This window comes from Chiloscyllium plagiosum, unplaced genomic scaffold, assembly GCF_037043375.1.
Source record: "Chiloscyllium plagiosum isolate Xiang-an unplaced genomic scaffold, Cpla_swu_hap1 HiC_scaffold_44, whole genome shotgun sequence".
In the NCBI taxonomy this organism is placed as follows: Eukaryota; Metazoa; Chordata; class Chondrichthyes; order Orectolobiformes; family Hemiscylliidae; genus Chiloscyllium; species Chiloscyllium plagiosum.
In genome coordinates this window covers 10,144,958-10,172,696 of record NW_028270182.1, presented here as the reverse complement: position 1 = coordinate 10,172,696, position 27,739 = coordinate 10,144,958, and the positions used below count along the sequence as shown (strand labels likewise).

General features: G+C 43.7%; 1 pseudogene; it reads left to right on the top strand.

Annotated features, from left to right (window-relative positions):
- The window catches only part of LOC122544391 (polyunsaturated fatty acid 5-lipoxygenase-like), a 33,891-nt pseudogene extending 7,210 nt beyond the window's left edge, over window positions 1-26,681 (top strand).
- The last annotated feature ends 1,058 nt before the right edge of the window (window positions 26,682-27,739 follow it).

Genomic DNA, 27,739 nt, shown 5'->3' with positions numbered 1-27,739 from the left:
TGCTCTCTGCACTAGGTTGTGCTGAATCCTTATTCTCGATATCAATCAAGCCTCTTCTATTAATGACAAAAAGTGCCCACTGTTTACTCAAAACATATTGCTGTGTACCAGAGGAGAAAAGAGTTTGACTATTAATATTGAGTCACAGAGTTCTTGTCTGGTGTGGAGGGATTGCCTGTGTTCACCAAGCCTTCTACTGAGTTAGCTTTAAATTGTTGTTAACAGGACCTTGGTATTTCTGGAATATTAACTTTTTTTTTCTCTTTCTCAGTATTTGCAAAAGATCATTGGAAGGAGGATTGGTTCTTTGAAAACCAGTTCTTGAACGGCTTCAACCCAGTCCTGATAGAGAAATGCAACAAAATCCCATCGAGCTTCTGTGTGACAGATGAAATGGTCAGGATGTCTCTCAGGAACTCCACGCTGAAGCAAGTAATGGAGATACATTTATTTTCAATCTATCACAGAATTGACAAAGTGTTATGGTACTGATGGAGGTCATTCTGCCCATCATGTCTGCACCGGCTCTTCAAATAACCATCATTACCAAGTGTCAATCTGCTTTTTTCCGCATCTTTGTACATTATTTCTATACAGATAATCATCCAATGCCCTCTTGTAACTTATTGGAACCTTTCTTCGCCACACCCATACCCAAACCACTCACTGAGAAAAAAACGTTTTTCTCATGTTATATTCGCACCTTTTGCAACTCATTTTAAATCTATACCCTCTTCTTCTCATTCCTTTCACAAATGGGAACGGTTTGTCCCTATCTACTCAATCCAGCTGCTCATGGTTTTGAAAGTCTCTGTCCGATTTACTGTTTTTTTCTCCAGGGAGGATAGTCCTAATTCCTTCAATCTATTTTCATATTGAAGTTCCTCATCCCTGAAAGATACAGTTGCTTTAGAAGAAATTAGGAGAAGATCCATATGACTCATTCCTGAGTTGGAAGTCTTATCTTACGATCAGAGTTTTGAAACGGTTTGGCCTAAACCCACTGGAGATTAGCACAGGCAATTTTATTGAAACACACAAGAGCTTGAGTGGAGTGGAGGATGTTTCCTCTTGTAGTCTCCTCCTACAACTAGGGAAAATAGTTTAAAAATGGGGAGGTGGAGTGGTGGTACTGTCTCTGGATGAGGATCAGGTTAAAGCGCTGGGGACACAGGTTCAAATTCCACCTCCACAGGTGGTGAAATTTAAATTCAATTAATACATCTGGAATTGAAAGTAGTTTCAGTAACAATCATCATGTTTTTATACACAGTTATAAAAATTCATTAGTTCATTAATATTCTTTAGGGGAAGGAAATCTGGTGCCTTTATCTAGTCTGGCCTAAGCTTGACTCTAGACTCACAGCCAATGTGGTTGACTCTTTACTGCTGTCTGAAATGGCCCAGAAAGATGCTACTTTCAAAGACTTTAAATATCAATCTGCCTAGAGACCTGTAACTAGATGAAATGTGGGTTCCAGCAGTCTTGCTAAGAGAATAAGGCCTTAAATTTGAACAAACAACAATAGACTTTGATGTGCATCAGAACAGTGATACAGTCCAAATGCACAACATATATTTTAACAAGTAGAATTGACGTGGTAAATATGGGTAAACTGTGATTGAACACCCAACAGTGCACATTAAACAGTATGTGCCTTTAAGAGGGTGTCAGAAGACAGGAACCTGGGAATCGTGTGCATAAATCACTAAAGGCGACAGCAAAATTGGGGTCCAAGGCTTTATAAATAGAAACAGAAAATGAAATCAAGGAAGATATGGTGAACCTTCAGCGAACACTGGCTTTGCCTGAAATGGAGTATTCTCAGTCCTAGACTTTAGCAGGGATGTGAAAACACAAGTGAAGTTGGCAAAAAGATTTCCAAGAATTTACAAGACATCTATCCTTTCCCAGGATGAGGAACTTCAGTGACGTAGATAGAGTAGAGAACTATGGACTACTTCCCTTTGACAAGAGAAGGCTGAGAGGAGATTGATTCAGGATGTTCCAAATCAGATGGGGCCTGGACAGTGTAGACAGGGACAAACTGCTCCCATTGATGGGAGGATCGAGAACCAAGCGGCCACAGATTTAATATGAAAGGCAAAAGAAGTAATTGCAACAAGAGCAAGATCTGTATGAAACAGAAGTGCTTAGGATCTGGAATGCATTGCCTGAGAGTGTGAGGTAAATAGATTCATTTGTGGCTCTCAGCAGGGAATTGGATCATTACATAAAGACAAAAGATTATGGGACGAGAGCAGGAAGTTGTGGGGAGTGTGACAAGGTGACTTGCTTTTGTAGAGTCAGCACAGGAAACAGACTGAATGGCTTTTATCTGTGCTGTAACTGTCCTATGAAGTTTTGGGATGTAGGATGATCAGTCTGACAACATAACTAACAATGGCATTTAGGTACCATTTTCACATTCCAAAGAGCCGTGCACCCAAGAAGTTACTTTTGGAGGTGCAATCTCAGTTGCCTTGTAGGCAAATAATGCATTTTAATTTCGCATGGCAGTGCCATATAGATTAGCAATGAAAGAAAGATCAGTTAATCTGTTGCTATTGCTCTTCATTAGAGGTTAAGTATCAGCAAGAAAAGCAGGGAGAATTCCACTGTCTGTCTTCACACAGAGCCATGGAAATCTTGTACATTCACCCACATGGTCACAGCCATACAGTATGATAGCGCAAAAATAATTCTTCAGTCCATTGTGTCCACCCCAATCATCAAGCACCTATCTACTTTAATCCCATTTCCCAGCACTTAGCCGTTAGCCTTGTATGCCATGACTTTACAAGCTTTAAAATAAATACTTCCTAAATGTTATGATGGTTCCTGCACCTACAACCTTTTCAGGCAATGAGTTTGAGATCCCCATCATCCTCTGTGTGAAATAATTTCTTCATGAATCCCTTATAAACCTACCATTCCTTACCTTAAAACTATGCTGCCTGGTTATTGACCCCTCTACTGAAGGGAGATGCTTCTCCTTATCTACTCTGTCAATGCCCCTCAGAAGTTTGCACACCTCAAGGAACACTTTAGGCTTTTCTACTATTATACACTATTTTGCCTCATTAATCTCTTTGTTCAGCTTCTGATTTTGTGGGGAATTTGGAGGCAATTTTGTATATTAAGAATTATTTTTCTTCAAGATATTCAACTCTGTTTTATTTGGCTCATGCCTGAAGTTAAATCTTCCTGGCAATATTATATCTGACACTGTATCTTCGTAATATGATTATATTCTTGGTTCAAAAGATTTTTAATGTTTTGGAGGTGCTGGTGTTGGACTGGGCTGGACAAAGTTAAAATTCCAGGTTATAGTCCAGCAGGTTTATTTGGAAGCACTAGCTTTCGAGCACTGCTCCTTCATTAGGTAGTTACTTGCACTAGCCACCTGATGAAGGAGCACCACTGCAAAAGCTTGTACTTCCAAATAAACCTGTTGGACTATAACCTGGAGTTATGTGATTTTTAACTTTGTCCAACACCGACACCTCCACATCATGAATAAATGTGAAGTTATCCATTTTCGTAGGACTAACAGTAAAATGGGCTACTATTTGAATGGTAAAAAGTTGCAGCATGCAGCTATGCAGATGGACCTGGGTGTCCTTGTGTATGAATCACAGAAGGTTGGTCTGCAGGTGCCACAGGTAATTAAGAGGGCAAATGGAATCATGTCCTTTATTGTTAAAAGGATTGATATCAAGAAACAGTTGGAGGTACTGGATATTGCAAAGGCTACAGGCCTTGACAACATTCTGGCAGTAGTGCTAGAGATTTGTGCTCCGAACGTTTTGCTCCCCTAGCCAAGCTGTTCCAGTACAGTTACACCACTGGCATCTACCCAACAATGTGGAAAATACCCAGGATTGTCCTGTATGTAAAAAGTAAAACAAGTTCAACTCTACCAATTACTGCCCCATGTGTCTGCTCTTGATCATCAGTCAAGTGGTGGAAGGTATCATCAATAGTGCTATCAAGCAGCACTTGCGAAGTGACACCCAGATTGGGTTCCAGCAGGGCCATGCAGCTCCTGACCTCAATACAGCCTTGGTTGAAATATGGACAAAAGAGCTGAATTCCACAGGTTAGGTGACAGTGACACCACTTGACACTAAGGCTGCATTTGATTGAGTGTGGCATCAAGAAGCCCAAGCAAAACTGAAATCAGTGGGTATCAGGGGCAAACTCTCCAGTGGCTGGAGTCATATCTGGCACATAGAAAGATGATTGTGGTTGTTGGAGGTCAGTCATCCCAGCTTTAGGACATCTCTCCAGGAGTTCCTCAGGTTAGTGTCTTAGGCCCACACACACACACACCATCATAAAGTCAGAAGTGGAGATGGTTGCCGATGATTGTGCAATGTTCAGCACCATTCACAACTCATCAGAATGTGAAGCAGTACATGTTCAAATGCAGTAAGATCTGGACAATTTCCAGGTTTGGGCTGACAAGTGGCAAGTAATATTCATGCCACACAAAGACCAGGCTATGACCATCACCAATAAGAGACAATCTAACCGCTGACCCTTGACATTCAATGGTGTTACCATCACTGAATCCCCCACTATCAACATCCTGGGGGTTATCATTGACTAGAAACTCAACTGAAATCACCACATGAACACAGTGGCTACAAGAGCAAGTCAGAGGCTGGGAATATTGTGGCGAATCACCTCCTGTCTCCCAAAATCTTGCCCACCATCTACAAGGCACAAGTCAGGAGTGGGATGGAATACTCCTCACTTGCCTGGATGTGTGCAACTCCAACAACACTGCAGAAGCTTGACACCATCCAGGTCAAAGCAGCTTGCGTAATTGGCACTAGGTGCACAAAGTATCCACTCCCTCCATAACTGACACTCAGTAGCAGCAGTGTGTACCATCTACAAGATGCACTGTAGAAATTCAACAAGGATCTTCAGACAGCACCTTCTAAACTCATGACCACTTCCATCTAGGAGAACAAGGGTAGCAGATATACGTACCCCTTCAGTACACCTTCAAGCCACTCACCATCCTGACTGGGAAATATATCGCCATTCTTTCATTGTTGCTGGGTCAAAATCCTAGAATTCCCTCCTAAACAGCATTGTGGGTCAAACCACAGCAGATGGTTTGCCCATGCTAAATTGCCCATAGTGTTCTGGGATGTATAGGTTAGCTGCATTATTCAGGGGTAAATGTGGGATGGTGGGATGGGGTAGTGGGTCTGGCTAGGATGCTGTTCAGACGGTTGTTGAGGACTTGTTGGACCGAAGGGCCTGTTTCCACTCTGTAGGATTCTATTTCTAATTCGAGATGGACTGCAATGGATCAAGAAGGCAGCTCAACACCACTTTCTCAAGGGCAACTCGGGACAGGCAATACATTCCGATCAGCCAAAGATGCCCACTTGAATTTTTTTTTTAAATTACAGTTGTTTATATTAAAATCCATTAGCCACACCTTTGCCCATACACCTCATTGATCGATATATGTGTAGTTTTATGTGTTGTCAATGCTGCCCAGTTTTGTGGTCAGTAAATTTGGGTCCTTGACTTTAATGCCATTATCCAAGTCATTGATGAATATTATGAAAAACTAAGGCCTGCCAATTCAAGTGTTTAGCCATTATTCCAATTCCCTATTTCTTGCCACTCAACAGGTATACCATTTTGGATACGGCTTACTGGGGGAGGGCAGCAGTTGCCAAGATCATGGCACCATGGCGGTCACTGCTGTTCAGAAGGGCAGGAAAAAGACTCATAGGGCCATAGTCATAGAGATTCCACTGTAAGGGGAGTAGATAGGTGGTCCTGTGGCCGAAAACAGGACTCTCGGATGGTATGTTATCTCCCAGGTGGTCAGGTCAGGGATGTCACCAATCAGCTGCAGAGCATTCTAAAAGGGGAGGGTGAACAGCTAGTTGTCTTGGTGCATATAGGCACCAACGATATAAGTAAAAAACGAAATGAGATGCTGAAACCAGAATTCAGGGAGCTAGGAGGGAAGTTAAAAAGAAGGACCTCAAAAGTAGTGATCTCCGGATCAGTGCCACATGCTAGCCAGCGTAGAAATGAAAGAATAGGCAGGATGAACACGTGGCTTGAGGGATGGTGTAGAAGGGAGGGGGTTCAGAATTGTTGGACATTGGGACCGGCTCTGGGGAAGGTGGGACTATTACAAATTGGATGGTCGACACCTGAACCAGACTGGAACTAATGTCCTTGGGGGAGTTTTTGCTACTGCTGTTGGGGGAGGTTTTAAACTAATGTGGCAGGGGGCTGGGAACCAGAAGAGAAGACAAGTAGACAGCGAAGTGGAAACTGGAGAAAGTAAGAATCATGAAATTAGCGTTAATAATGGGAAGAATAGGCAGAGAGCAGATGAATGCAAAAGAACTGGGTGGCCTGAAGTGCATACACTTTAATGCAAGGAATATAGTGGACAAGGCAGATGAACCCGGGGCTTGAATTGATGCCTGGGAGTATGACTTTATTGCAACCACAGAGACTTGGCTGAAGGAAGGGCATGATTGGCAACTAAATGTTCCAGGCTATAGATGCTTCAGACAAGACAGGGAGGGAAGTAAAAGGGGGGGGGGGGGGGGGGGAGGTGTTGCATTGCTGATCAGGGATGATATCACTGCTGTGCTAAAGGAGGGCACTATGGAGGGCTTCAGTAGTGAGGCATTATGGGTAGAGCTGAGAACTAAGAAGGGTGCAGTTACATTGTTGGGGCTGTAACACAAGTCTCCCAACAGTGAGCATGAGCTGGAAGAACAAATAGGTAAACAGATTATGGGAAGATGTAGAGGCAACAGGGTGGTGGTGATGGGAGATTTTAATTTTCCCAACATTGACTGGGATACACAACCCTATGCCTCATTAGTTTAAAACCTCCCCAACAGCAGTAGCAAAAACTCCAGAGGTCTGGATGGGGAAGGATTTGTAAGAAGCGTCCAGGAGAGTTTCCTAGAGCAGTGTGTCAATAGTCTGACGAGGGAAAGGGCGATATTGGACCTGGTGTTGGGGAATGAGCCAGGCCAGGTGGTAGGAGCTGCAGTGGGGGATTTCTTTGGGAATACTGACCACAATTCTATAAGTTTTAGAATACTCTTAGTCAAAGATGAGAGTGGCCCTAAGGGAAAAGTACTAAATTGTGCCAGGGCAAATAATATCAAAATTAGACAGGAGCTGGGTAATGTGGATTGGGAGCAACTATTTGAAGGGAAGTCCACATTTGATATGTGGGAGGCTTTCAAAGATAGGTTGAAGAAAGTGCAGGATAGGCATGTCCCGTTGAAAGCAAAGGATAGGAAAGTCAAAATTCGTGAACCGTGGATGACAGGAGAAATCATACGTCAAGCCAAGAGGAAAAGGGAAGCGTACATAAGGTCCAGGCAGCTAAGAACAGAATGGACCCTGGAGGAATATCGGGAGAGTAGGACAAGTCTTAAACGTGGAATCAAGCAGGCTAAAAGGGATCATGAAATAGCTTTAGTGAGCAGAATTAAGGAGTATTCCAAAGCCTTTTATTCTTATGTAAGAAGCAAGCTGGTAACTAGAGAAAGGATTGGTCCACTAAAGGATAAGGAAGGAAGGCTGTGTGTCGAACCTGAGAAAATGGGTGAGATTCTGAATGGTTACTTTGCATCAGTGTTCACTGAGGAAAGGGAAATGATGAATGCTGAGATTAGAGATCGAAGTTTGATTACTCTGGATCACGTTGACATAAGTAGGGAAGATGTGTTGGGTAGGCTAAAGGTTATTAAAGGACAAATCCCCAGGACTGGATGCTAAGAGAGGCGAGAGAGGAAATAGCTGGGGCCCTGACAGGTATCTTTGTAGCATCCTTAAATACAGGTGAGGTGCGGGAGAGCTGGAGGGTTGCTCATGTTGACCCCCGTACAAGAAGGGTAGTAGGGATCTTCCAGGTAACTACAGACCCAGTGAGCCTGACGTCAGTGGTGGGAAAGTTGCTGGAGAAGGTACTGAGGGATAAAATCTATTTATATTCGGAAAAGAATGGGCTTATCAGTGATAGGCAACATTGTTTTGTGCGGGGGAGATCGTGCCTTACCAAGTTAATGGAGTTCTTTGAGGAAGTGACCAAGTTGATAGATGAAGGAAGGGCAGTAGATGGCATATATATGGACTTTAGTAAGACGTTTGATAAGGTTTCCCATGGTAAACTAATGGAGAAAGTGAAGTCATATGGTGTGCAGTGTGTTCTAGCTAGGTGGATAAAGACTGGTTGAGCAACAGGAGACAGAGAGTAGTAGTTGAAGGGAGTTTCTCAAAATGGAGAAAGGTGACTAGTGGTGTTCCACAGGGGTCAGTGCTGGGGCCACTGTTGTCTGTGATATACATAAATGATCTGGAAGAGGGCACTGTTGGTATAACCAGCAAGTTTGCAGATGACACGAAGGTTGGTGGCGTAGCAGAAAGGATAGGGGACTGTCAAAAAATACAGGAGAATGTAGATAGACTGGAGAGTTGGGCGGAGAAGTGACAGATGGAGTTCAATCCAGGCAAATGTGAGGTAATGCATTTTGGGACGTGTAATTCTAGAGTGAATTATACAGTAAATGGAAGAGCATTGGGAAAAGTTGATGGGCAGAGAGATCTGGGAGTTCAGGTCCATTGTACCCTAAAGGTCGCTGCACAGGTGGGTAGAGTGGTCAAGAAGGCATATGGTAAGCTTGCCTTCATCGGACGGGGTATTGAGTATAAGAGCTGGCAGGTCATGTTAAAATTGTACAAGACATTGATTTGGCCGCATTTGGAATACTGTGTACAGTTCTGGTCGCCATATTACCAAAAGGATGTGGACGCTTTGGAGAGGGTGCAGAGAAAGTTTACGAGGATGTTGCCTGGTGTGGAAGGTGCTAGCTATGAAGAGAGGTTGAGTAGGTTAGGATTGTTGTCATTAGAAAAAAGGAGATTGGGGGAACCTGGCTGAGGACTACAAACTCTTGAAGGATATAGACAGGGTGAATAGAGATAAGCTTTTTCCCAGGGTGATGGATTCAATAACGAGAGGTCACTCTTTCAAGGTGAGAAGTGAAAAGTTTAAGGGGGATACACATAGCAAGTACTTTACACAGAGGGTGGTAGGTGCCTGGAATGCGTTGCCAGCAGAGGTAGTAGAGGCAGGTACAGTAGATTAATTTAAGATGCGTCTGGACAGATGCGTGAGTAGGTGAGGAGCAGAGAGATACAGATGCTTAGGAATTGGGCGACAGGTTTAGACGGTAGATTTGGATTGGCTCACGGCCAAAGGGTCTGTTCCTGGGCTGGAAATTTTCTTTGTTCTTTGTTCTTTTTAACCAATTTCCTATCCACATCAGTAATTTACCCTAACTTCTGTGGGCTTCCACCTCGGCTAACTGTGTCTGTTAAGTGGCACTTTATCAGAAGCCTTCTGGAAGTCCACATAACCAACATTCTTTGACTCACCTCTGTCCACCACTTTTGTCACCTCTTCAAAACATCTGTCAGGTTTGTCAGGCCTGACCTACCCTTCCTGAATCCATGCTGACTCTCCCTGACTAAATTGAACTTTTTTAAGATGATCAGGTACCCTATCCTTGATTACAGACTCCAACAATTTCCCCACCACAGATGTTAGGCTAACTGGTCTGTAACTCCTTGGTTTCTCTCTGTCACCTTTCTTAAAAAGTGCATGACATGTGCAATTTTCAAATCTGTGGTCAATGTATGAGTCATCAGAAGTAGCGTTAGAGAGTTAGAAGTATGTTCTACTTAAAAACAGACATCAGGATAAAGCATTGGTTCAATTCCTCAGAGAGCAAATGTACATTTGTTGCTGTACAAACTGAATAGAACAATCAAGTACAAGGACTGATACATTGTTGGTGCCCTGTGTGTGAAAAGTACCCTGACTTTTCACAACTGTGATAATAACCAACTCCTTTTGGAAAAGCATCCTTCCAAAGTTGTTCTCAATCAACTTAATTTAGTTAACGTGTTTTGTCTGTTTAGTTACACATCAATGTCCCAACTCACACCGAGTCCTGTTCACCCATTACAACACCATCATGGTCAATCTGATGAAACCTCAACGTTAAAGTTCTTATCCTTGTTTCCAATAGCCTTGTGTCTCCCTATCATTGTAACCTCATCCAGCCTAGAAGCATTCAAGATCTCCATTGTTCTCCAACTCTGGCCTCAGCTGCATCTCTGATTTAGCTTACCTACAGAAGGCCATTCTGTCTGGATCCCAAGCTCTGGAATTCCCATCTTAAAACCAACCAACATTCCCTTCTCTGCTAATGCATGTATACAGGAGCTTCCTGATGCTCCATATTAATCATTCTTGTTGCTTACAGCTGAAGCAGACCCCGGGAGAAGACAATCCCATTTTCCTTCCCTCGGACGCTGAGCTCGACTGGATGCTGGCCAAGATGTGGGTGCGGAGCTGTGACTTTCAACACTTTAAGTTGGTCTCCCACCTTCTGAAGACTTACCTGATTGCTGAGACATTCAGCATGGCCACTCTGAGGCAACTGCCGTCTTTGCACCCCATTTACAAGGTACGAAGCGTGAGGAAAAATGTAGCTCCATTTTAATTCAGGGAAATTGCAGCTGGTGACAGTGGCTGAACTGATGGTGGGAATCTGTGCATCGTAGAATCAAAAGAATTTACAGTAAGGAAAGGAGCCATTCGGCCCATTGTGTCCTTTCTATCCGATAAGGAGCCATCCAGTCTAATCCCACCTTTCAGCTCGTGGTTTGTAATCATGTGGGTTAGGGCACTTCACTTGATTATCCTAATACTTGTTAAATGTTATGAACATTTCTGCCTCTACTATCCTTTTAAGCAGTAAATTCCAGACACCATAACGTGACGTTTCCCCTTGAAATCACTGTAACTCACTGACATCTCACCTTAAAACCACGTCCCTTCCTTACTGCCCCTTCAGCCATGACGAACAAGCCTTTCCTATCCATTTTATCTAGGTTCCTCATCCTTTTTATACATCAAACTGGATTCCCCCCTCCTATCCTCCTCTGGTCCAAGGAAAACAACCCCTGCCCATCCAATTTTTCCCCAACATTAAAATTCTCCAGTCCAGGCAACATCGTGGTAAATTTCATCTGCACTACTTCAAGATTTTAAAATTCATTTATAGGAAATGAGCATATCTGGCTAAGCCAGCCTTTACTGTCCATCCCTATTTACTCTTAGTGACCTGCTTTCTTGAACTGATGCAGTCTTTGGGGTGAGTTCAGCGTCCGAGGGAAGGAAAATGGGTATTAGGATGGTCTTAGGATGGGAGTTCCAAGATTTTGACCCAATGACAGTGAAGGAATGGCGATATATTTGCAGAGTTAAAAATCACACAATGCCAGGTTATAGTCCAACAGGTTTATTTGGAAACACTAGCTTTTGGAGCGCAGCTCCTTCAATCAGGTAGCTAGTGGGGCAGGTTCATAAGAGACAAAATTTATGGCACAAAATCATAGTGTCACGCAACTGATACGATATATTGAACAAACCTAGATTGTTGTTAAGTCTTTCATCTTTTAAAGTGGATTGCAGGTTTCGGTTCATTAATATGTAAATCCCAGAACTTCTGAACTTCTTTCAAGTTACATTCCTGAGATAACTTAAGGTTTTATAAAAAAAAGTGACATCTCTGCTCAGGCAATGCATTAAATGTGTGAGGTTAGAGTCTGTCTGTATTTCAATCTTGAGTCAGACTGGTTCTATTTTCAAAGCAGGAATTTATAAAATGTCACATAAAGTGACTGCCTGCAGATTGTGTGCTTTTTGAGCAAAATAGAATGTATCTGTAAATACAATTCTGCAAATGCAAATTCACCCCATAGACTTATATGCGTGTAAGGGAGGGGAGATTGGGGGGGAAAGAGAGAGAGAGAGAGAGGGAATGTGTGTGGAGTGGGAGAGAGTGAGTGTGTGTGTGCATGTGTTTGGTAGAGTTTGTGTGTGTGTGAGACAGAGTATAAGCCTGCAAAAGGGTGTGCTCGTGGGTGTGAGTGTGTGTGTGTACCTCGCATGTGTGTGAATGAAAGAGAGAGTGTATAGGGTAGTGGGGCCACCTGTAGTGTGACATGAACCCCAGGTCTTGGTTGAGGCCATCCTTATGAGTACCGAACTTGGCTCTCAGCCTCTCCGAGCAGAGTCAAATTTCTTGAGTTTTGTTAGAGCTGCACTCGTCCAGACAAGTCAGGTGCCTTGTATTTAGTGGTCAGGCTTTGGGAAGTGAGTTAGTTGCTGCTGAGTTCCCAGCCTTCTGACCTGTTCTTGTAGCTACGTTATTTATATACCTCATCCGGTTCAGTTTCTGGTCAGAGCTAACTACTAACATGCTGATAATGGAGGGATTCATTCAAATATAATGCTATTGATTGTCAGGGGTGAGAGTGATTTGAAGGTGCTGGTTTTGGACTAGGTTGGACAAAGTCAAAAATCAGACAACACCAAAATAGTGCAGAGGAGAAGTGTTCACATTTCTGGATCATTGGAATCTCTTCTGGGATCGAAGTGACCTGCACAAGCAGGACAGATTGCACCTGAATTGGAGGGGGACAGGTGTGCTGGCAGAGAGATTTGCTGGAGCTGCTTGGGAGGATTTGAACCAGTAAGGTGGGGGGTGGGCATGGGGCCCAAGGAGATAGTGGGGAGGGAGATGGTCTGAGGCTGGTGCAGTTGGGAAAGGAAACCTGTTGAATGTTGGCGTGGGCAAGAACATGGCAGAGAACAGGATAGGACTGATGAATTGGACTGCATTGTTTCAATGTGACAAACCTGTCAGGGAGGGAAGATGAACTCAGGAAATGGTTGGGAGCACAGGACTGGGATATCATGGCAGTTGCAGAGATGTGGTTTAGGGATGGACAGGATTGGTGGCTTGGTGTTCCAGAATACGGATGCTTTGGGGTGATTGGGGAGGTGGTAGTGCAGGAGAGGAGGGGGGAGTGTCACTTTTGATGGGTGCTGTGCTTGGGAGGATACTCCTGGGAAAACATCCAGGGAAGTTGTTTGGGTGGAGCTGAGAAATGGGAGGGGGAAGATCACCTTGTTGGGATTGTATTATGGACCCCCTAGTGATCAGTAGGAAGTTGAGAGATAAATCTGTGGGGAGATTTCAGGTGTCTGTTCGAGTGGTGGGGTGGTTATGGTAGGGGAATTTTGCTTTCCAGATATGGACTGAGACTGCCAAAGTTTTGGGAGTTTGGATGGAGAGGAGTTTGTTGAATGTGTACAAGAAAAGTTTCTGATTCGGTATGTGGATGTATCTACTAGATAAGGTGCAAAACTTGACCTACTCTTGGGAAATGGGGCAGGGCAAGTGACTGGGATGTCGTGGGGGAGAACTTTAGGGTCAGCGACCATAATTCCATTAGTTCTGGAACAGTGATAGAGAAGGATGGACCAGATCTGAAGCTTGCATTTCTGAATTGGAGGAAGGCCAATTTTGACGGTATTGGGGAGGAACTTTCAGGAGCTGATTGGGGGCAGATGTTCGCAGGTAAGGGGATGGAGGATGTGAAGCCTTCAAAAGTGACATGGTAGAGACAGTATATTCCTGTTAGGGTGAAAGGAAAGGCTGATAGGTGTAGGGAATGCTGGATGAATGGAAAAATTGAGGTTTTGGTTAAGAAAAAGAAATGTCAGGTATGGACAGTAGAGATCAAGTGAATCCTTAGAAGAGTATAAAGGCAGTAGGAGTTTACATAAGTGTACCCTAAAATTCTGTGAGAAACTAGGGAAGTGATTGCTAGGCCTCTTGCTGAGATATTTGTATCATCGAATGGTCACAGGTGAGGTGCTGAAAGACTGGAGATTGGCTAACATGATACCACTATTTAAGAAAGGTGATAAGGAAAAGCCAGGGAACTATAGACCAGTAAGCCTGACCTCAGTGGTGGGCAAGTTGTTGGAGGGAATCCTGAGGGACAGGATTTACATGTATTTGGAAAGGTAAGGACTGATTAGGGATGACAACATGGCTTTGTGCATAGGAAATAATGTCTCATGAACTTGATTGAGTTTTTTGAAGAAGTACCAAAGAGGATTGATGAGGAAAGAGCGGTGGATGTGATCTACATGGACTTCAGTAAGGCATTCGACAAGGTTCCTCACGGTAGACTGGTTAGCAAGGTTAGATCTCATGGAACGCAGGGATAGCTAGCCATTTGGATACAGAACTGTCTCAAAGGTGGATGACACAGGGTGGTGGTGGTGGTGGGTTGCTTTTCAGGCCTGTGACACGTGGAGTGCCACAAGGATTGGTGCTGGGTCCACTGCTTTATATAAATGACTTGGATGTGAACATAGGAGGTATAGTTAGTAAGTTTGCAGATGACACCAAAATTGGAGGTGTAGTGGAACTCAAAGTACAACGGGATCTTGATAAGATGGGCCAGTTGGCTGAGGAGTAGCAGGTGGAGTTTAATTTAGATAAATGCAAGGTGCTGCATTTTGGAAAAGCAAATCAGTGCAGGACTTGTATACTTAATGGTAAGGTCCTATGGAGTGTTACTGAATAAAGAGACCTTGGAATGCAGGTTCATAGTTCCTTGAAAGTAGAGTTGCATCTTGATAGCACAGTGAAGAAGGTTTTGGTATGTTTTCCTTTATTGGTCAGAGTATTGAGTATAGGAGTTAGAAAGTCATGTTGCGGCTGTACAGGACATTGGTGAGGCCACTTTTGGAATATTGCATGCAATTCTGGTCTCCCTCCTGTCAGGAGGATGTTGTGAAACTTGAAAGGTTTCAGAAAAGATTTACAAGGATTTTGCCAGGGTTGGACGATTTGAGTCAAGATTAGAGTGGTGCTGGAAAAGCACAGCAGGTCAGGCAGCATCCAAGGAGCAGGAAAAGCAGGAGAGGCTGAATAGGCTGGGGCTGTTTTCCCTGGAGCATTGGAGGCTGAGGGGTGACCTTACAGAGGTTTATAAAATCATGAGGGGCATGGATAGGATAAATAGACAGGGTCTTTTCCCTGGGGTGGGGGAGTCCAGAACTAGAGGGCATAGGTTTAGCGTGAGAGGGGAAAATATAAAAAAGACCTAAGGAGCAACTTTTTCACGCAAAGGGTAGTGCGTGTATGGAATGAGCTGCCAGAGGAACTGGTGGAGGCTGGTACAATTACAGCATTTAAAAGGCATCTAGATGGGTATATGAATAGGAAGGGTTTAGAGGGATATGGGCCAAGTGCTGGCAAATGGGACAAGATTAGTTTAGGATATCAGGTCAGCATGGATGAGTTGGAGCAAAGGATCTGTTTCCGTACTGTACATCTCTATGACTGTATGACTCTACGACTTTGAAGACTTTATTACATTTTTACATATTGTTCCTTTATTATTCCCAATTTCTTTTGAATTGGATCTATAAATATCACGTTTATTTCTAGGTGAATTGAAAATTTCATCAATCAACATCTTAATTGTTGCAGCCATCACTATAATTTAATTTAGGATTGATCCTTATCATAAAATATTATTAAGTGGTCATTGTAAGAGTTGTGGATTCACGCTTAATGCCTAAAAACGCACAAACAAAATATTCTCCAAAATTCTTTAATGAGAAATTGTCTGGAATGAGCTACCAGAGGTAGTGGTGGAGGCTAGTACAATTGCAACACTTAAGAGGCATTGGGATGGGTATATGAATAGGAAGGGTTTGGAGGGATATGGGCCGGGTGCTGGCAGGTAGGACTAGATTGGGTTGGGATTTCTGATCGGCATGGACGGGTTGGACCGAAGGGTCTGTTTCCATGCTGTACATCTCTATGACTCTATGACTGTATGTCCTGAGATTGTTTAACTCAAGGGAATCGTTTTTGCTATAGTCTACTGAGTAAGTACATTTTAATCTGAGATATTTCTGGTGGTCTGAAAACTTCCAGGAGTGAGGACCCTTTAATTTAGAACCAAGTCTATGAAGTTAAAGTAAAAGTCTCCAAAGTCCCACTTTTACATTAGAGAGAGACAACTGGTGGGGGTTTAACCTGAGGGTCACCACACCTCAGGCAAGGGGCGAGGTTGAGAAGATGGGACCTTCGTGGTGACCTTAGCTGATACAGGACTTGATATGATTTGATTTGATTTATCATCACATGTACCTAGATAAAGTGAAAAGTTTCATTTTGCATGCAGTACAGGCAGATCGTACATATAAAGTCATTAGGGTAATAGAACAAAGAATACAATGTTACAGCTGCAGAGAAGGTCCACAAAGAGTTGAGATCAATATTAAATTTAAAATTTGAGAGGTCCACTCATAAGTCTAATAACAGCGGGGAAGAAACAGTTTTTGACTTTGTTGGTGTGTATTTTGTATCTTCCGCATGACGGAAGAGATTGGAAAAGATTGTAACTGGGGTGGGAGGGCTCTATGATTATGTTGGCTGCCTTCCTGAGTGTAGATGGAGTCAATGGAAGGGAGGTTGGAGATGGACTGGGCTATGTTCACAACTGTCTGTAGTTTCTTACAGACCTGGGCAGAGCTGTTGTCATGCTAAGTCGTGACACATCCAGATTGAATGCTTTCTATGGTGCATCTATGAAAATTGCTAAGGGTCTTTATGGACATGCCAGATTTCCTTAGTCTCCTGAGGAAGTAGAGGTTTTGTTGTGCTTTTGTGATAGCTGCATCAACATGGGTGGACCAGGGCAGATCATTGGTGAAGGTTATCCCTGGGAACTTGACACTCACGACCATCACCACCTCAGCATCATTGATGTTACAGGGATGTGCCCTCCACCTTGCTTCTTGAAGTCAATGACCAGATCTTTGGTTTTGCTGACTTTGAAGAAGAGATTGTTATCTTTTCATCACACCACCAAGCATGCTATCATTTTTCTGTATTCTATCCTGTCACTGTTTGAGGTCTGACCTACAACGATGGAGTTAAAACCCACACTGTTGCCATCACAAACCAATAGCTCAGTCGACTGGACCAAGTCTGTGTGCACTAAGGATATATACGATTTCAAATCACTCTGAGCTGAGGGCTCGAGTGAACGATAAATTCAACTGGTTAAATTAACCTGGTCAGGTAACACACAATTGATGGTCTGCTATTTGGGAAGTACGTGTGACATCAAATTCACACCCTTTGGAAAACATTAGGTTGACAAACTTCTCAACAATATTTCACATGTTATTATTCAGTGATGTGGCACGGTGACTCAGTGGTTTGCACTGCTGCCTCACAGTGCCAAGGACTCAGGTTCAATTCCTACCTTAGGGGACTGCCTGTGTGGAGTTTGCACATTCACCAAGTGTCTGCGTGGGATTGCTCTGGTTTCCATCTGCAATCCACAATGTGCAGGGCAGGTGAATTGGCTATGCTAAATTGCCCCATGGTGTTAGGTACATTGGTCAGAGGTAAATGTAGAGAAATAGTTCTGGATGGGTTACTCTTTGGAGGGTTATGTGGACTTGTTGGGCCAAATGGTCTGTTTCCACGCTGTAGGGAATCTAATCTGATTTGTAGAGAATCTAATCCGTTTATTTACAGATCGCAGATTACCTCTAACCTAACTCGCAGAGTTCTATTCACCCATCACCCTTCATGGTCACTGTTTTCACATTTGCAATTTTAAAATTTGCATCCTGTTTTCCAGCCCTGCATGATCTGATACCTCCATCTCCCTGGAACCTCCTCCAGTGCGGAAAACATTGAAAATTTCTGAGCTCCTGCAACTCCCGTCTCAGGTAGATCCCAATTTCAAATATTTATTCATTGGAGGCAGTACCTCCTTCTGCTTAGACTCAAAACTTGGCAATTCTCTTACTAACACCCTTTCCATTCCTCTCCTCTGTTAAAATGCTTCCTAAAATCTATTTCTTTGACCACGCTTCAAGACCTGCCCTAACATCTCCATATGTGAATCATGCTCAAATGTTTGATTGGTAAGCAGTCCAGTGAGGGTAGCTGGGGACATTTTACCTCATTTGCCGGTGTTACATAAATGCAGTTTGTTTTTTGCATGACACCGAGTGTCTTTTATTCTCCATATTAATCTTTCTTGTTGCTTACAGCTGAAGCAGACCCCGGGAGAAGAAAATCCCATTTTCCTTCCCTTGGACGCTGAGCTCGACTGAGACCATTTGGCCCAACAAGTCCACATAACCCTCCAAAGAGTAACCCATCCAGACCTATTTCTCTACATTTACCTCTGACCAATGTACCTAACACCATGGGGCAATTTAGCATAGCCAATTCACCTGCCCTGCACATTGTGGATTGCAGATGGAAACCAGAGCAATCCCAAGCAGACACTTGGTGAATGTGCAAACTCCACACAGGCAGTCCCCTAAGGTAGGAATTGAACCTGAGTCCTTGGCACTGTGAGGCAGCAGTGCAAACCACTGAGTCACCGTGCCACATCACTGAATAATAACATGTGAAATATTGTTGAGAAGTTTGTCAACCTAATGTTTTCCAAAGGGTGTGAATTTGATGTCACAGGTACTTCCCAAATAGCAGACCATCAATTGTGTGTTACCTGACCAGGTTAATTTAACCAGTTGAACTTATCGTTCACTCGAGCCCTCAGCTCAGAGTGATTTGAAATCGTATATATCCTTAGTGCACACAGACTTGGTCCAGTCGACTGAGCTATTGGTTTGTGATGGCAACAGTGTGGGTGCGGAGCTGTGATTTTCAACATTTTGAGCTGGTCTCCCACCTTCTGAAAACTCAGCTGATCGCTGAGACATTCAGCTTGGCCACTCTGAGGCAACTGCCGTCCTTGCACCCCATTTCCAAGGTATGCAGCATGAGGAAGAATGTAGCTTCATTTTAATTCAGGGAAATTGCAGCTGGTGATAGCGGCTGAACTGATGGTGGGAATGTCATCGAATCCTGATCTGTGCATCATAGAATCAAAAGCATTTACAGTAGGGAAAGGGGCCATTCAGCCCATTGTGTCCTTTCCATCAGATAAGGAGCCATCCAGTCTAATCCCACTTTTCAGCTCTTGGTTTGCAATCATGTGGGTTAGGGCAGTTCACTTGGTTATCCCATTACTTGTTAAATGTTAGGAACATTTCTGCTCCCACCAGCCTTTAAGCAGTGAATTCCAGAACGTGCAACAAAATGTTTCCCCTTGAATCCCCCCAAAGCCAGCAAGCTCTTGCTCTAAATTAATGCTCTCTCTTTATTGACCCTTCAGCCATGGGGGAATAGGTCATGTGAACATCACATTGAGATGGGAATAGGCCATTCAGCCCCTTGAACCCACTTGGCCATTCACTAAGATTGTGGCCTTAACCCCATGTTCCCACCTACCCTTTCCTAGCCAAGTAATAGCAAAATGCTATGACTACTGGTATCTGAGACAAACACAGGGAATGCTGTGGAAACTCAGCAGGTCTGGCAGCAGCTTTGGAGAGAGAAAACAGTTAACGGCTATCCATTCTCTCTCGATCCCTCAATTTTTCGCACTTCCATTTGTTCTGCTCTTTGTCACCTCTATTCCAAGGATAACGCAAATCCATCAAACTTTTCCTCATTACTAAAATTCCCCAGTCCAGACAACATCTTGGTAAATCTCCTCTTCAACCATATCAAGTGCGCTCCACATGTTTCCTATAGTGCAGCAGTCCAGATGTGGCTTGACCATGTTTTATAAATTTCCCATACAACGTCCCAGCTCTTATACTCTCGGACATGGCTAATTAAGGAAAATATTCTGCACATCTTGTTGACCACCTTATCCAGCTACCAGGCTACTTTGAGTAATCTGAGGACATTCTCTCCTATGTTTTTCTGTTGCTGTATACTTCCCAGTCTCTCACTATTTGTCATGTATTTCCTGCCTATTCAGCATTCTCCAAACAATTTAACTCACACATCTGTGGACTGAACACTGCTTGTACTGTTTAGCTGACTTATCTCTTTCAGTCTACATCTTAGAAACGTAGAAAATAGGAACAGGATTAGATCTTTTGGCCCTTCAAGTCTGCACTGCTATTCGTTATGATCAGGGCTGGTTATCCAATTCAGTACCCAGTTCCGCTATCTCCCAGTACCCTTTGACCCCCTTTAGCCCTAAGGATTGTATCTAATTTTTTTCTTGAAAACATTCAATGTTTTGGCCTCAACTATTTTCTATGGCAGAGAATTCCACAGGCTCCCTACTCTCTGGGTGAAGACATTTCTCTTCATCTCACTCCCTGAATCTTTAGATGTAACCACATTTCTGGACTCCCTGGTCATTGAGAACGTCTTTCCTGTTTATATCCTGTTTAGTCCGGTTAGAATTTTACACTCCGCAGGGACTGTTCCTTCCAGGACACCCTGGTCAGCTCTTCCTTCACTCCCAACAGCCCCCCACAGCCGCAAGGTATCTCCCCCTGTAACCACCAAAGAATAGCACCTGCCCAATTACCTTCTCCCAAACACACCTTTCAGGTGAAGCAGCACTTTACCTACATTTCAGACAATCTAGTCTCCTGTATTCACTGCTCATAATGTGGTCTCCTGTACACTGAAATGAATCAGAGGCTGGGTGACCACTTTGCAGAACACCCACTTTCTGCCCGCAAAAAAGACCCTGAACTTCCAGTTACCTGCCACTTTAAGACAACACCCTGTTCCCTGGTCAACATCTCTATCTCAGGCTTGCTGCAGTGCTCCAGCAAAGCTCAGCGCAAGTTGCAAGAACAACACCTTATTTTCCACATGGGAACACTGCAGCCCTCTGGACTCAATGTTGAGTTCAATAATTTTAGGGCCTGAAATGTCCTAGCCTCCAACCTCACACACCAGACCTTGTTATCGTGTAGTCTGCCATTACACACTATCTATTGGTAACCACAAACGGTCTCCATTAACAGCTTTTCACCTTTCCAGCCAGATCATTATCAACCCCTTTGTGTGTCCAACTGTTCTCTCTCTTTGGGCTCTATCTCCACTTATCATTTACTTATTACCCCTACCTCCACCCCATCTTCTGCATATAAACTGACATTTTCCATCAGTTCTAAGGAAGAGTCAACAGACCTGAAATGTTAACTCTAACTTTTTTTCACAGATGCTGCCAGACCTGCTGAGCTTTTCCAGCAACTTCTGTTTTTATTTAGAATTTTATAGGCTTCTATGAGATCCCTCCCCACATTCTTCTAAACTCCAGTAAACCTAATCCTAACCGATCCAATCCCTTTTCATACATCAGTTGGCCTAGTGGTATTATTGATAGACCATTAATCCAGAAATCCAGGTAATGTTCTGAGACCCTGGCTTGGAATCCCACCATGGTAGATAGTCAAGTTTAAATTCAACCACTGCTGAAAATGTGTTGCTGGAAAAGCGCAGCAGGTCAGGCAGCATCCAAGCAGCCCGAAACGTCGATTCTCCTGCTCCTTGGATGCTGCCTGACCTGCTGCGCTTTTCCAGCAAAACATTTTCAGCTTTGATCTCCAGCATCTGCAGTCCTCACTTTCTCCTCTTTTGAATTCAACCAAACAAGTATATGGAATTAAAAGTCTAATCATGACCAAGAAACCATTGTTAATTGTCAAGAAAAAACCCATCTGGTTCATTAATGTCCTTTCATTCCTTTCCAAAGGAAACTACCATCTTCACCCAATCTGGCCTACATGGACTCCAGACCCACAGCAATGTGGTTGATTCTAACTGTCCCCTAGGCAATTAGGGATGGGCAATAAAAGCTGGCCTCGCCAATGGCACCCACATCCCATGAATGAATAAAATTAATAGCCCTGCATTTGAAGAATGAAGAAACTGACCAACAATTTTTGTTTGATCAGCAAATACATGAAAAAGATCAGCTGTTTCAAGTATTTTTTTTAGTCTCAAAATTATACATAGAGATTTTTTTTTCTTAGATTCCCTACAGTGTGTAAACAGGCCCTTCAGCCCAACAAGTCCACACCGGCCATCTGAAGAGCAACCCACCCAGACCCCTTCCCTTACATTTACATTTACCTCCGCACCTAACACTATGGGCAATTTAGCATGGTTAATTCACCTAACCTGCACATCTTTGGATCGTGGGAGGAAACCCACACAGACACGGGGAGAATGTGCAAACTCCACAGAGGTGGGAATTGAACCCGGGTCCCTGGTGCTGTGAGGCAGCAGTGCTAAACACTGAGCCGCCGTGCGGCCCCTATATACACACAGTCACTGAAGCAGATTGGTTCTGTACAATAGCATCTGGGGAAACAAACAGACCTTGGAGTTTGACTCTATCCAGCAAACAAACCCAAGATATTTCTTTGCAAGATTACATTTACACATGCTGGAGGCACTGGGAGGATCCAACTACTGAATGGACCCCCATTTAATTTCGATAGAAAGACCTTCGATGACAGACTTTCCCCACTACGTCTTGGCAGCAGCTGCCCCAAAGTTTAGTTACAACAGCAGATTTGCTGTTTCTGGGAAGAGTGTGGGATGTTAGCAATTTTAACTGCCCATCTGATTTCCAATGCCTGGTGTGGTTACAACTGCAATGTGTTTCTCTGGCAGTCAGTTAGTCCAGTTGATTGGTTGGGCTTCTGCTTGTTTCTTTCGCTAAGGTGATAAATGGTTTCAGCTTTGAGCCCCCAGCTCTATCCTACCAGGGATCATTTGCAATCTGGCTGCAGAGCATATTTTTATTCACTTACGGGATTTGGGTGACTCAAACTAGGTCCCAGCATCCTGATGAAGGGCTTTTGCCCGAAACGTCGATTTTGCTGAAGCTCCTCGGATGCTGCCTGAACTGCTGTGCTCTTCCAGCACCATTGATCCAGCATTTATTGCCCATCCCTAATTGCCCAGAGGGCAGTTACGAATCAACCACGTTGCTGTGGGCCTGGAGTCATATGTAGGTCAGATCGGGTCAGGGCAGCAGAGTTCCTTCCCTAAAGGACATTAATGAACCAGATTGGTTTTTCAGACAATCAGTAGTGGCTCTGTGGTCACCATTAGACCCTTAATTCAGATTATTTTTATTAGATTAGATTACTTACAGTGTGGAAACAGCCCTTCGGCCCAACAAGTCCACACCAACCTGCCGAAGCGCAACCCGCCCAGACCCATTCCCCCACATTTACCCCTTCACCTAACATTACGGGCAATTTAGCATGGCCAATTCACCTAATCTGCACGTTTTTGGACTGTGGGAGGAAACCGGAGCACCCGGAGGAAACCCACGCAGACACGGGGGGGATGTGCAAACTCCACACAGTCAGTCGCCTGAGGCGGGAATTGAACTCGGGTCTCTGGCGCTGTGAGGCAGCAGTGCTAACTGCTGTGCCACCATGCCTGCCCCTTATTGAATTCACTTTCTGCCATGGCAGGCTTGAATCCCACGTCTCCAGAACATTAGCCGAGTTTCTGAATTAATAGTCCAGAGATAATGCCACTAGACTATTGCCTCCTAAAGTAAGATTCTATGTTGGCTTGAAAAGACAATTCAATAATCACCAGCAGCTGTATAGGACATTGGTTAGGCCATTTTTGGAATACTGTGTGCAATTCTGGCCTCCTGCTGATAGAAAGGATGTTGTGAAACTTGAAAGAGATTTACAAGGATGTAGCCAAGGTTGGAGGATTTGAACTACAGCGAGAAGCTGAACAGGCTGGGATTGTTTTCTCTGCAGCCTCAGAAGCTGAGGGGTGATCTTATTGAGGTTTATAAAATCATGAGGGGTATGGATAGGATAAATAGACCGGGTCTTTTCTCTGGGGTGGGGGAGTCCAAAACTAGAGGGCATAGGTTTAAGGGGAGAGTGGAAATATTTTAAAGGGACCTAAGGGGCAACTTTTTCGCACAGTGGGTGATGCGTGTATGAATTGAGCTGCCAGAGGAAGTGGTGGAGGCTAGTACCAGTAAAATATTTAAAAGGCATCTGTATATGAATAGGAAGAGTTTAGAGGGATATGGGCCAAGTGCTGGGAAATGGGACTAGATTTATCCAGGATATCTGGTCGGCATGGACGAGTTGAACTGAAAGGTTTGTTTCTGTGCTGTGCTGTGTCTCTATGACTCACTATGTAATTCTTGTGACACAGTGCTGACATCCCTACCTCTGAGCCAGAACATGCAGGTTTCTGTCCCAGCTGTCTGAATAGATTGATTCAAAATAATTATAATGAAATTACCCTGAACACAGCAGTCTTGATTGGAGAACATCAGGATCCAAACCCAATCCAAGCACAGTGACTCTAAATCTAAACTGAACACAGCAGTCCCACTGAACTCACACAACACCCCGCTATAACTCCAAATGCTGGTTATTGAATTCTGATATATTCGTCCTGTCCTGGGCCCTGGCAGTGGGAACAGGAGTGAATGTTGAGGGTTGGTGGATGTACAGCCAATCAAGCGGGCTGCTTCATCCTAGACAGTGTTGAGTTTCTTGTGTGTTGTTGGGGTTGCACTCATCCAGGCACACTCCTGACTTGTGTCTTGTAGATGATAGACAGTCTTTAGGGAGTCAGGAGGTAAGTTACTCTGTGCAACACTCATATTCTCTGACCTGCTTTCGAAGCCAGTGTTTATGTGGGGGGTCCAGTTGAGTTTCTGGTCAATGGTGATGTCCCAGGATGTTGACAGTGGGAGATTCAGTGACAGCAATGCCACTGAATGGCAAGGGGTCATATTCTGCCATTTGGAGACTTTCTTTGCCTGACACTTGGGCGGCGGTAATAATACTCAACACTTATCAACTCAGGATGTTTTCATCGTTCATTCATAGAATTTGGGTGTTTCTGGCTAGTTCAGCATTCTTGCCCATCCCAAAGACCAGTTCAGTGTCAACCACATTGCTGTAGATCTGGAGTCAGATTAGACCAGACTGTGCAGATCTCCTTCCCTAAATGAGTATGCTGAACCAGATGGTTTTATCCAACAATAGACTGTGGTTATGTGGTCACCATTAGGCTAATTTAAAATAAAAAATTGATATCATGATGGAATCCGAACCCATATCCCAGACTGTTAGCCTGTTGTTCAGGATTAATACTCCAGTGAGATTAATACTGTGCCACCATCTCTCCCTCTTTCTCTAAAACTGCAGAGGGGCAGAGCCAAGTATGCACAAGGGTGTGCTGTACAATGCAGTCCAGAGGGCTCGTAAACAAAGAAAAGTCAGAGGGGATGGTGCCTCTGACTACAGCCAAGACCGCATTTGCATTTTGACCATAGAATCATGACACACTTCCAGTTAATGGAGATACATGGAATGTAGTAGTTCCACAAGGCAGCTCACAACATTTTAGAGGGGCAATTAGGGATGGTCAGTACATGGTTTCTAGTTGGTGATGTCCATCTCCTGTAAATGAATAAAAAAATTAGTTGTCAGCTGATCCATGCCTTCAATCAGCTGAATGCACCAAATACAATTATGAATTGCCATCATCCCAGTAAACCAATTTTACGAGGTAATGTGTATGTAAGTTCATAAGAAACATGAGTAGGAGTAGTCCATTCAGCCCCTTTAGCCTCCCCTGCCATTCAGTAAGATCATGGTCGATCTTCTATTCCACCTTCCCACTCTATCACCATATCCCTTGATTGTCCTAGAGCCCAAAGGTCTATGGATCTCAGCCTTGGGTTTACTCAGTGACCAAACACCTGGCAGATTGGGAATTCCAAAGATTAATCACAATATTTCAATATTATAAATATTATGTTTCAGCTTCTGGCTCCTCATGTGAAGTACATGATGCACATCAACAACCCATGCGAGATTGAAACTGATAGGCGATGGTGGATTTATCTGCCAAGTAAGTTCTGCTTTACATAATCTCCCTTATGACTCCTTAATTGTATTTCAAATGTATTCAAATTCATTTAGTGCTCACTAAGATGATTTTCTAATCAATGATGTTTCACTTTAAGTGTAACCTGTGGTATAATAAGATTTATGTAAATCGTGATGATATAACTGATGATATCACTCTGATATCAGTAAGTGAGAGACTCAAGTCTAGAATGAACTTGTGAGGGGGGAAGTCTTAGACACTAGACAGCTGTATTTGAGAAACCCACTAAATGCAGATGTAAATAAAGGAGTGTTACATCAAGTGATAAAGTGCTTCATTGACGAAAAAAGAGAAAGCAGACTCAGGGATGATGAATGTACAGACACATCCCATCACACTGGGATCTCAAAATGGAGGTAGCAGTATTGGCCTAAAGCACAAGCTAAATGATTAACTCAACGTAAAAGTGCTGTGCAGAATCGTCATATAATTCTGGCTTCGTCCAGAGTTTTAATAGGACTTAGAATAGCCCCAGGAATTCAGGCCTGTTTGAGCATGGGTGCATGTCAATGACTGAGTTATTAGCATTATCCCGAACACCAAGGTTAAATCACCTGCTTTTCTCAAAAATCATGGTCATGGGATCTTCGACAGCCACTGACAGGGCAGGTGCAACCTGAGTTTAATATTTCATCTAAAAGATTGTACTGGTATGTCGGACATTCCAGCACTCCCTCAGTTCTGGGAACTGGGAGAGTCTGCCTAGAATTTTATATCCAAACCTCTGGAGTGAGATTTAACCCATCACTGTCTGATTCAGGTGCTCGTGCTACCCACTGAGCCATGGCTGACTCACCATCACAGGTTTCTGCCCCTTTATTTCTCAGCTTTATAATCAGGTTAAGTTACCCTGTGACGAAGCAGATGATAAGCGATTGGGTTACGCGTGAGTGCCTTGTACCATTTCTGTTTGCCTTCGTGGCTACAGTGTGTGATATAGGTACAAGGTTGTTTCATGCTAAATCGTTTTTTTTAGATTACTTACAGTGTGGAAACAGGCCCTTCGGCCCACAAGTCCACACCGACGCGCAACCCACCCAGACCCATTCCCCCACACCTAACGCTATGGGCAATTTAGCATGGCCAATTCACCTAACCTGCACATTTTTGGATTGTGAGAGGAAACCGGAGCACCCACAGGAAACCCACACAGACATTGGGAGAATGTGCAAACTCTACACAGAGAGTCGCCTGAGGTGGGAATTGAACCCAGGTCTCTGGCGCTGTGAAGCAGCAATGCTAACCACTGTGCCACTGTGCCACCGTGCCTGCCCCATCTCTTTCACTATATCTTCTGCATTTATCTTCTCATGCTATTGTCTTCATTCTTGCAATTTCCCAGGAAAATGATCCAAACAATCCTTCATCACTCCTGGTGCTGCCAATAAATGGGATTTAATCTGTCTCTTGTTTTCTAAAGATGTTTGGTGTCAAAGAAGACTATTTTCATTTGCTGTGTTCAAAATCCTTCCAAAGGCTGACCTACCGGTCGCTGTGTCTGCCAGAAAACCTGAAGGACTGTGGAGTCACAGAACTGAAGGGGTACTATTTACAAGAATGATGGCCTGCTCTGAGAGAGAGTGATTCACAAGTAAGTAATAACTTAGGTTCTTCCAGTGTGGGAAATACTCTCGTCAATACTCTGGCACACTCAAATCCCCTCAATGATCACTAATTCTGCTGAACGCAACAAAGTCAGTTCTCTTATGCTCAACTCCCATGTGGAATGTCAGGCGACCTGACCGTGTGGTACATTTTCTTTTCAATTCTAACTCCTGACCTGAAGCCATTGCAGCCAGGGGAGGCGATGGCCTAAGTGGTATTATCACTGGACTGATAATCCGGAGACCCAGATAATGTCCAGGTGGACCTGGATTTGAATCCTGCCACGGCAGGCAGTGGAATTTGAATTCAATAAAAAATCTGGAATTAAGAGTCTAATGATGAC